Here is an 11,173-nt window from a genome sequence, read left to right on the forward strand (position 1 = left end):
AAAAAATAAAGAACATTGAAAGGCCCTGTTGTGATTTGAAGAATGATTCTGTACAGATTTCCTGGTCAGGAAAAGCCATGCCGAGAATTAGAGGGAGAGAAAAGAAAGATGAACAGAATCATATCATGTGTGACTGGCGGGAAGGTTGTAAAGATAATGCTAGTAAAAAGGGTTAAAGGCATAGGAGGGTTTTTTCACTAATGCATCAGGGAAAAGAGATACTGAAGTGAGAATAGGTCTGCTAATAAATCAGGCTGGGGATGAAATTAATGATGGGTCTGAAATGGCCAAGATATTGAACTCATTCTTCAAAACTGTCTTTAGCAACAGAAATAAAAAGGAAAATACAGACAATGATGGGGCAATAGAATCTTTTTGAAAATAACTACTGGCAGAAGCAGATATTAGATCCTTGGAACATTAAAGGACCACACAGGAGCATAGGAGTAAATGTGTTTCTTGAGGATTATGGAAAATTAATTAGTATCTACTGGATCAATTTAAACAGTGGTTAAAAATGGCTTTGTCATCATTATTGTTATTCTAAATGAGTAAAGTTAGAGGAGGTTCTGAAAGAAAATGTCCAAAATTCTGGGTGGAAACATTAAAATGACGTAGTCCAAAGCAACAGTGATCCTGTTTGGAGAACCTGGTGGGAATTACCAGGGAAACTGCGACACCACATTGTGCGTGTGTGCTCGGCTGTGCCTGACTCTTTACCCTCCAGTGGCACCCCACTCCAGCACTCTTGCCTGGAAAATCCCATGGATGGAGGAGCCTGATGGGCTGCAGTCCATGGGGTCGCTGAGTCGGGCACAACTGAGTGACTTCACTTTCACTTTTCACTTTCATGCATTGGAGAAGGAAATGGCAACCCACTCCAGTGTTCTTGCCTGGAGAATCCCTGGGAAGGGGGACCCTGGTGGGCTGCCGTCTATGGGGTCGCACAGAGTCGGACACGACTGCAGCGACTTAGTAGCAGCAGCAGCAGCAGCAGGCTTTAGCCCTCCAGTCTCTTCTGCCTATGGCATTTCCCAGGCAAGAAAACTGCAGTGGGTTGCCATTTCCTCCTCCAGGGGATCTTCCTGACCCAGGGTTGAACCCATGTTTCCTGCATTGGCAGGTGGATTCTTTACCACTGTGCCACTGGGGAAACCCCAACACCACATTCAGGATCCTCTAAAAGTTCAGTAGGCGAAACAACCATTACATTTATTTGAGTCAAGTTGTCTTTTAAAAAGTAGTTTAATGTCTCCTGCCTCCATACCCCCAAAGCCCAAGCTGGTGAAGAAAAGGCTGCTAACTGGGTCTATTGGCATTTTCGGCATCTCTGTATTGACACCGTCCACAGGACATAGCATGGGGAGAATATACCAGAAGGGCCCATGCACTCCCATGGGAAAGCCAGGAAAGGAATCCCCCTCTGCTGCCCCATTGTTGTCACGGCCACCTCCACGTCCTGGACGGCAGGGCCGTACCGAGCTCCTGTCACCTCCCCCACCTCTTCCCATCCTCCCCCACGTACGGGCACGTGGTTGCTCTGGCCAGGTCCCCCCCTCCAGTGATGGCCTCAGGGCTGTCTTCACGCTCCTGTCTGGCACTCCAGACTGGGCCTTTCCCCAGTCTTAGGACCTCACTTGCCATGGGGTGGCAAAGAAAGTTATGCTAAATACTGAGTGGGTCGGTGTGCCAGTGTTAGGAAAGCCCTTTGCCAGAGTGCATGCTGTCAATTCAGTCATGTCCAGCTCTTTGTGACCCCATGGACTGTAGCCCGCCAGGCTCCTCTGTCCATGGGATTCTCCAGGCAAGAGTACTGGAGTGAGTTGCCATGCCCTCCTCCGGGGGATCGTCCCGACCCAGAGATCTCTTATATCTTCTGCACTGGCAGGCAGGTTTTATACCACTAGTGCCAGCTGGGAAGCCCAGGAAGGTCCATTAATTGATACAAAATTTTTTTTTAATTAAAGGAAGCCAGTGAATATAGCACTTTTCTGAAGGGAAAGTGCAAAAATCTGAGCTTATTTTTCTTCCTTTATTTATTTCTGGTCATGTTGCACGTGGGATCCTAGTTCCCCGACCAGGGATCAAACCTGGCAACCTGCACTGGGAGCCAGGATTCCCAGCCACTGGACCACCTGGCAATTTCCTAACTGATAAAGTTTTAGTTCAGAGAAATAACTCCTGGTGCTGATTCAGGCTCTAGGGTGAGGTCATGGAGAGGGTTAGGGACAGAGAGTGTGAGAGTTGTCTCTTAATTCCCACTGGAGACAGGTGCCCAGGACCAGAGTTGGTCCTACTTGGAGGACAGAAGTTACTCATGAGGGACCCAGGAGCAGGACTGTGGTTTCTGAGTCAGGGGCCACATATACATCCATTAGTGACACAGGGAGGCCTGCTGAATATGCCTGTTAAGTCCTACGTAGGAGATCAGTGATCTCACAGCTGATCTTCAGAGAAAAAAGTGGCAGTGACATAATATCATTTGTGTGAATCTCTGCATGTCATCACAAAAATTATGTTAGATAATACATTTATTTGGCTATCACTTATGAAATTAATTTTGCTAAAACATCGTTAGGTGTTAGTGTAAAATCTATACATACACGGGAGCTTATGTACTGATGAAAAAATTATTCTCTAAAACATATGTGGTCTTGACAAGTCATATGTAAATATTAACGTGCACCACTTTAAAATGCACTAAGGGAAAGAATTCTGCTATTTAAAGAAAGCCTATAAAGATACCTATTTAAACATAAGGGCCCTTTATAAAATGATTCATCACCCCTAAATTGAGAATCTTTAGACTGCTATTTATAGTACAGTCTACTCAAACACACAGTTACATACCATGGGTCTGTGTGCTCAGTGATGCACGTGGACTCTTTATGACCCCATGGACTGCAGTCCATCAGGTTCCTCTGTCCATGGAATTTTCCAGGCAAGAATCCTGGAGTGGGTTGCCATTTCATACTCCAGGGGGCTTCCCGACCCAGGGATCCATCCCACATCTCTTGCTGTTCCTGCACGGGCAGGCAGGTTCTTTACGACTGGACCACATGGGAAGCCCCTTATGGTACACATATGCATGCATGTGTGGGCATATGCAATATGTATTAGGGACATATACTTAAACCAATGGTAATTTTCTCCCCAAAGTCTTGCATCTTTTTGGATTTCACCCTGGTCTGCAGCTATGACCAGTTTAGATCCTACGAAAAGCCAGTATAGTTGCCCCTGGAACTTCTATAGAAAGGATGTTCCCTGGAGACTCAACTATGCAAACATATCAGTATTTCTGCCCATGGTGGGTAATTATTTTTAAAAAACAGGAGCTTCTATTTCTGAGAAAGATTCAACAAACTGAGTCTTTTTGTTATAGCAATTCCTTTCCTGCAAATTATTTTTCTTTCTTTTTTTCCTGATTTTGCGTGGGACTAGGGAGCCCTGAGTGGACCATTTCAGTTGGAAATGTTGCTGGTTCAGCTTGGCTGGGATGAGGGAGGACCATAACCTTATAGATTTGACGGCAATTTCCTGCCCAGCTTCCTGAACAGGCCTTTTAGCCCTGTTATTTATTATCTGGGCTTGCTGGTTTTGTAGGTCACTGACTGTTACTTTGTGCATTGCTAGTTTAATGAGCAAGTCCAAGAGCTTCCAGTCTTAAAAATATGAAGCACTTACATCTGTGATTTCTGGGCCAGCAGTAAGTGCTGTATAAGAAAATGTTTTAGGAACACTCTTAGCATAGAATTAAGATGTTTAATTCACAGAAAATACTATGTGACACTGAGGCAGTCAGTAGGGGAAGGGAGAGAAATGGCTGATTCTTAATTAGAATATCACGGACTAGGGGTCTTTTAGGCCCTTGAAAGATGATCTCTTGCCATTAAATTAAGTAAAAAACTTGCCCCCATGCTATTTCTCATTCAGTATCACAGAAGGTTATCCTTGGTGGGGTCAGCCATCTCCTCAAACGTCTTCCAGCTCTTTCTTGTCCACTGACATAGGCCCCTATATTGGTCATCACAGCTTCTAACAGCCCATTCCTTATGCCAGTGGTACGAAACTCAGGAAGCTTTTCTTTTGTATACCCTGATTCAAGATTTGGAAAGTCTGATCACGATATTCATCAGCAGAGATGCTCAAAGTTACAAGGGAAGTAACTTCTACGCAGAGGCTCACCCAGGGAAGAGAGGCATAGCCACACGAAATGACGTAGAGGGATGTAAACTTACTCTGCACCTCAGCCTGTGGCTACACCAGAGAAAGATCACCAACGGTCAGCTCTAACTTACCCCCTGAAAGCAACACAAGGAGCAAGCCTGGGGTTCCATAATCCACAGAGCAGGAAGAGAGATGCTTCCCCTTATCACTCAAGCATCCAGAAAGATCACCCGAGGCTTCTACTGTGGTATTCTGAATATGAGAGTAGGAAAGTTAATCAGATTTTTGTTCAGAAATTGTCGAATTGGTGCCTTTATTTGTAAGGAGAGAGTTAAAATGTTAATGTTATTCAACATGGATCACAATGGAGGGCATGTAATTAATTTATAAATTCCCTCATCTATATTTCATAAGCATTGAATTTGACCCTTTCTTCCCAACAGTCTCTCCTCAATCTAAAATACCTAAGATGTAATACCAGTGGAGAATCCTAGCAACGCCACTGCTGTTTCCTTTTTTTAGGCCTATGTATTGATTGTACCCTAATGTGTGCTGGTTTCTTTATGTGATGGGTGAGTCTAATGAAGTAGGAGCGCTGGGTCATAACAGTGGCACTTAGATGTTTATACAGCATTGCCTGCTGGATCAGCTAAGTTCTTGAACCAAAAAGACAGTTCAGAATACGGACTGTGACAGAGACTCAGAAAGAAAACTGAATTAAGGGACCAGAGTCCCAGGTTGGAATCCCAGCTCTACCATTAAGTAGCTCTGTGACCCTGGACAAGGTCATTTCAGTTTCCTCATTTGGCAAATGAGGGGATAGCACCCCTTTGGGTCTCCAAAACACTTCACAGCTCTAACAGTGTATGTGCCTGTAACCTGGAGGTTCTAACAGTCGAGGAAGTAGAGAAATTGGTCGTGGCAAATGTCACTGAGCTCCTTGTGTGCGATCAGAAGAGCTGAGTAAGAGAGCCATCTGGCCACAGCAGGAGCATCTTGGGGACAAGCTAAATCAGGAAGACTGGCAAATAGGGGAAAACTAGAATTATTGTCAAGGGGAGCCAAGGTTCTGATGAGAAAATCGGCACTCAAGCAAACCAAAACTTGTGATTCAAGGGCAAACCTGGGTCATAGTTCAGTAATTGAACCTCCAAGCAGAAGACTTCAGGCTTGAGAAAGGACCCAGGAGTACAGATCAGAACTGAGACTGCAAGTGACGGGTGTGTCCTGGGTTTCCCCTTTAAGCCATTCCAGGCTGGTTGTTTTGGAATAGGCATCACTTATTAGAATTGCAGATGTTGTAGAGTAATTTCTTTTTTTTTTTTCAAGTAATTTCTTATTATTTGAAATCCAAATGACAAGGCCAGCCAGTGGTTTTGAGGACTATTTTCAGAGCAGTATTTCAGCCTCAGTGGCTAACTGAGCCAAGCTCCTCATGTCACCCCATTCCCCTTGACGAAGGAGACACATCTAGCAATTAATCTTTTGGGGGCAAGACAGATTATTCTCTAAGTGATCTAAAGATTCAGGAGAGAAAGAGTCAAGCATTTAGATAAAAAATTAGATTCCCTACTTCATATCCTATGCCAAAAGAAATTCCAAAAGCATTAAATATTTAAGTGAAAAAAATGGCAAACTGGAAGAAAACTTTTGAGCTATTTTTGGAGACAAAGTTTAATATCTTTAACATACAAATTCTCTTATAAATAAATTAATAAGACAGGAATTTCTAAAGAAAAAGGAAATGTAGAACAGAAGAAGTCAACTCATAAACTGAGACATAAAATTGACCAGTAAACAGATGAAAGCATGTTCAGCTTCATAAAGAGGTCCAAGAAAATGCAAATTAGAACATTTGAAATGCCTCTTTAGCCTGTCAAAGACTTAACTTTAAATGGTATTCAGTGTCTGGGAAGACTTGAGGGAAGTATGAATCCACTGTCTATGGGTTGTGTATTGCTTGCGGGGTGTTAAGTCCCCTGGGTAGAGTTCCTGCGGATTATACTGGTCCCATGGTGTGGGGACTAGCCAGCTGTTTGCCAAACCAGTTTCCCTTTCTTCTGGGTTTCAGCTGGACTACATTTCCCAGCCGCCTTTGAAAAGAGGTGTGGCCATACAATGAAATGTTGGCCAAAGGAACGTGGGCAGCAGTGAAGCCCACGCCTTCCAGGCCTGCCCATGGATGCCAGGCAGGTGAGACTCTTTGCTGCTTTCTGCCTGGCTGCTGACCAGAGGCAGAGGACCCAGGAGAGGACCCGGAGGTCCTAGGAAGCCACCAGATAGAAAAGCCTGAGTGCAACAAGCGCCAGCTCACCAACCTGCTGCCATTTTGTTCTTCATGGACAAGGAGTAAAATTCTTCTGTGCTAAACCACTAAGGATGGAGGTCTATAGTAATATTAGCCAATGAGCGCTGCTGTCAGAGATCTTTTTGAAAATGCTGGAAGCCAGCTGCCATAATGAGAAGCTTTAATATAGCAAGAGCTTAGTGACTGAGTGACAGGTAGAGAAGAAAATCGATGGAGCAGGCTGGATGGTTAGCAAGCTCTGTACATGCAGAAAATATTTGGTAAATCTGTTGCCTTTAATGTTTTTGAAGGGTGACCTCGAGCTATGTGACCTTGAGCCAGTTACTGAATTACTCTGCCTGTTTTCTCCCCCATACAATAAGTATTCTCACAGTATCTAGTTCAAAGGGTTGTGGGGATGATTAAGTGAGTTAATCTTTATAAAGATTTTAGAACAGAGCTAAGCTTCAAGGTACTAGAGATTAACTTTCATTCGAGCTTACAATTTCACTACTGGTATTACGCTAAGCTTGAAACCATCGCTTTTTAAAATTATTCAACAAATACTAGGGACCACTGACCATCTGATAGGCACTAGTAAACAACAGTGAAAAACGGACGTGACCAAGGATTTGTAAGTAAGAATTTCATCGTTACGCTGTTTGTGCAAAGATCTGAGAGCAACTTCAGTTCAGTTCAGTTCAGTTCAGTCGCTCAGTCGTGTCCGACTCTTTGCAACCCCGTGAATCGCAGCTCACCAGGCCTCCCTGTCCATTAGATGTCCCCAAATAAGAGACTATTAAATAAATGATGCTTTGTCCATGCAGGGGGAGTACAATGTGATACTAATGGATTAAACAGAAAAGCTTCCAAATGCATAGAAATATTAAAAGATCCACAATATAATGCCTGCACCAAGGCCACTGTACGTGTTCCTCTTTCTGTTTAGAAAACCCAAAACATAGAAACTGCTCAATAAATAATTGTGAATGAATGAATGAAGTGAAAAAGACAAATTACAAACAATACATACTGTATAATTATATTTTTTAAACCAAAATATGATCACTGGTCAGTTGATAGGATGTGGGTGATTTGGACTTTATTCTTTTTGCCAATCTATATTTTCAAAATTTTCTCTAACAACCATGTATTTTTTTAATTTTAAAAAACAATGTACTTTTAAAATAAGAGTCTAAATATGAAGGAACTACTGTAGTTCACCTTTTGAGGAAAAATAATAACAATGACACAACCCCCAGAACAATAATAGAAGCTGATTTTATCAAGTACTGCATGTGCCCCAGCCAGTGTGCCTCACATGCATACGCCTGTCACCAGTCTCCTGGGGCAGGCACCGTTACCATCCAGCAGGGTCTGACAGCAAGCATCCTGAGACCCCTGTGCTGGAATAATTGATCCTCCCCAGAACTACACTGGTTTGATCTTAGTCCACGGCCCAGCAATTTTTGACATCTTTTTCTTTACTGTAGCAAGAAATACCTAACATGAAATCTACAATTTAACCATTTTTAAGTTTAAGATTCAAGGGCTTCCCGGGGAGTAAAGAATCAGCCTGCCAATGCAGGAGATGCAAGAGATGAGGGTTTGATCCCTGGGTCAGGAAGATCCCCTGGAGTAAGAAATGGCAACCCACTCCAGTATTCTTGCCTGGAGAATCCCATGGACAGAGGAGCCTGGTGGGCTATAGCTCACGGGGTTGCAAAGAGTCTGACATAACTGAGCACACACACACGCAAGTATAAGATTCAGTGGTATTAAATACATTCATATTTTTGTGCAACCATCCCCACCTTCCATCTCCATAACCTTCTGTTCCTCCCAAACTGAAACTCTGTCCGCTTTTAAATCTTAACTCTCCTCCCCCTTCCCCCATCCCTGGTACCCACCGTTCTACTTTCTGTCTCATAAATAATGAGCTTATGCTAAGACTTTCATATAAGTGGAATCATAGAGTTTGCCCTTTCGTCTGGCTTATTTAACTTAGCATAATGTCTTCAGTTTTGATCCATGTGCCAGAATTTATTTCTTTCTGAAGGCTAAGTAATAGCTCATTGTGTGTCTATACGTATATACATGAATATATATACATACATGAGTCCTCCTGGTGGCTCAGATGGTAAAGCGTCCGTCTGTAATCCGGGAGACCTGGGTTCGACCCCTGGGTCGGGAAGATCCCCCCTGGAGGAGGAAATGGCAACCCACTCCAGTATTCTTGCCTGGAGAATCCCATGGACATAGGAGCCTGGTAGGCTACAGTCTATGGGGTTGCAAAGAGTCAGACATGACTAAGTGACTTCTCTTTCTTTTCTTATATACATACGTGTGTGTGTGTGTGTGTGTGTGTATCCGTTCATCTGCTGATGGAGTTGCCTCCACCTTTTGGCTATTGTGAATAATGCTACTTTGATCATGAATGTGGAATGTAAGTTAGACTCCCTGCTTTCAATTATTTTCTGACTATATGCAGAAGAGGAATTCCTGGATCATTGGTAACACTAAGCCTAACTTTTTGAGGAACAGCTGTACTGTTTTCCACAGTTGTTGAACCAAAGCCGTGGAACTCAAAGAAAGCCAGTCTCATGCCATTTTCCCTAGTGTTTCTTCTTTCTTCCTTGGTCTCTCAATACTCCTTGTCTTACTTTTTATCAATCCACTGCTCTCCTTTGCCCTTGGAGAGGGTTACAACGGGAAAAAAAGGTAAGTTCTTGCAAAAACTCAATGCCAAGTTCAAGGTGAGATGTTTTTGCAATCACTTTCTTCCTGCATAAGGAAGCTAAGACTTTGTGGGTCCTTCAGTTGTGTGAAGATGGCAGTCAGGCTGGGGGTCTCACCCTGAATTCACAGATTGCTAACTGGAGGCAGCCCCCGGGAAAAGTCTCCTCCTCTGTAAAGTGCCTTATCTTTCCGGTTCTCAGAACTAGACTCTGGTGGCTGACACTAGACATAAGTTCTTGCTTCCACAAGAACAAAATGTTATGCAGAAATATTTCAGTCTTGATGAAATGCTACTCTGAGCAAGGAGTACCATCTCACTGTTGGGGTAATAGTCCTGGACACAAATTTTCTCCATCAGGGGACACTTGGGTGGTGCCACCCCTGGCCCTTCCATCCTTGCACCATGAATGCCTTCTCTGCCTCCGTAGGAGGGCTGTCTCTCTCTACCACACATCATCAGACTTTTTTATGCTTAAAAGATTAAATCTTAGAGGTGACATTTGCAAAGTAGCTAAGTCAGAAAAACAATGATAGCAGCAGCAACAGCAAAGGCCCTGGGAACCAGAAGGAAAATACTGTCTCCTTTGTATCTAAGGAAAGCCAGGTTTTTTGATGGTCCCTGTATCTCTTCTCTTTTCTTCTCTCCCCCAAGAGATGGTTTCCACTTCCCCACCCCATTCAGTTCAGTTCAGTCGCTCAGTCATGTCCAACTCTTTGTGACCCCATGAACTGCAGCACGCCAGGCCTCCTTGTCCATCACCAACTCCCGGAGTTCACCCAAACTCATGTCCATCGAGTTGGTGATGCCCAGGAACTTACCATATCAGTCATGTGAGCATCCAAGGCCTCCTCCCTGGCCCCCTGCATTGACGGGGATTGATGGATTTGCATGAGGATAAGGGAGGGGCCTTATCCAAATAACCTCAAATACGAACCCAGGAGATTTCCCGCCTACTGCCCCAGCTCCAGCCCCGGAGGGATACAGCTCGGTTTATGATTTCTCTTGCTGATGTTTATTTTTCAGATTTACTGAAATTGATCTCTGGTATGTGCAGCTGCCTGAGCGGTGCACACCTTCAAAGCTGGATGTAAACCAGACAGGCTGCCTAATCCATCACCTTGGATCTACACGAACAATCACACAGACCCAGAAGCAGCAGCAGCTCCTCTGTCCTACAGCCCTTCCTGCCATTGTTATGGTTTTATGCCTTTGCAATCAATTGCAGGCTTACACTTTCCCCACTCCCAGCCTGCCTTCTGCTCCAGGAACAGAGAAGGAGAGGACCTGCGGTGGATGGAAGCTGATGACCCAGCAACCTGGCATTTCTGGTTATCTACCTCTAAAACTGCACTCCATTGCTAAACATGTTCACTGGTGCCTGATCTTCATAGATGATAATGTCCTAATGACTGACCTTGGATTTGAGGCATTGTTACATTTTGGTCTTGATTTACATTTTTTTTTTCTTTTTTAAAAAATATAAATTTATTTATTTTAATTGGAGGTTAATTACTTTACAATATTGTATTGGTTTTGCCATACATCAACATGAATCTGCCACAGGTATACACGTGTTCCCCATCCTGAACCCCCCTCCCACCTCCCTCCCCGTACCATCCCTCTGGGTCATCCCAGTGCACCAGCCCCAAGCATCCTGTATCATGCATCGAAGTTTTAACCTCCTTACCCCACCCTCAGATCACTTTCCTATTCAACTTGAGCTCCTCTTACTCTTCTTTATAGCACATAATAGATGCCAGGAGAGTGGTTGTTCAACAGGAAAGAAATGAAGCCCCCATAATCTCATATTCAGTGCACAGTGACTTTTGGAGACAGCCTGGAAGTCCACTGTCCTTGGAATGGCAAGTGGGGACTTAAGAAATCAGAAGATCCATCCTGCTGACCCTGAGCTCCCCCTAAGTTCTAGTATCTGGAAGGGAAACCTATGCTCTCAGGCTGGATTTCCCCACATTAGTCTG

This window comes from Capricornis sumatraensis, chromosome 10, assembly GCF_032405125.1.
Source record: "Capricornis sumatraensis isolate serow.1 chromosome 10, serow.2, whole genome shotgun sequence".
In the NCBI taxonomy this organism is placed as follows: domain Eukaryota; kingdom Metazoa; phylum Chordata; class Mammalia; order Artiodactyla; family Bovidae; genus Capricornis; species Capricornis sumatraensis.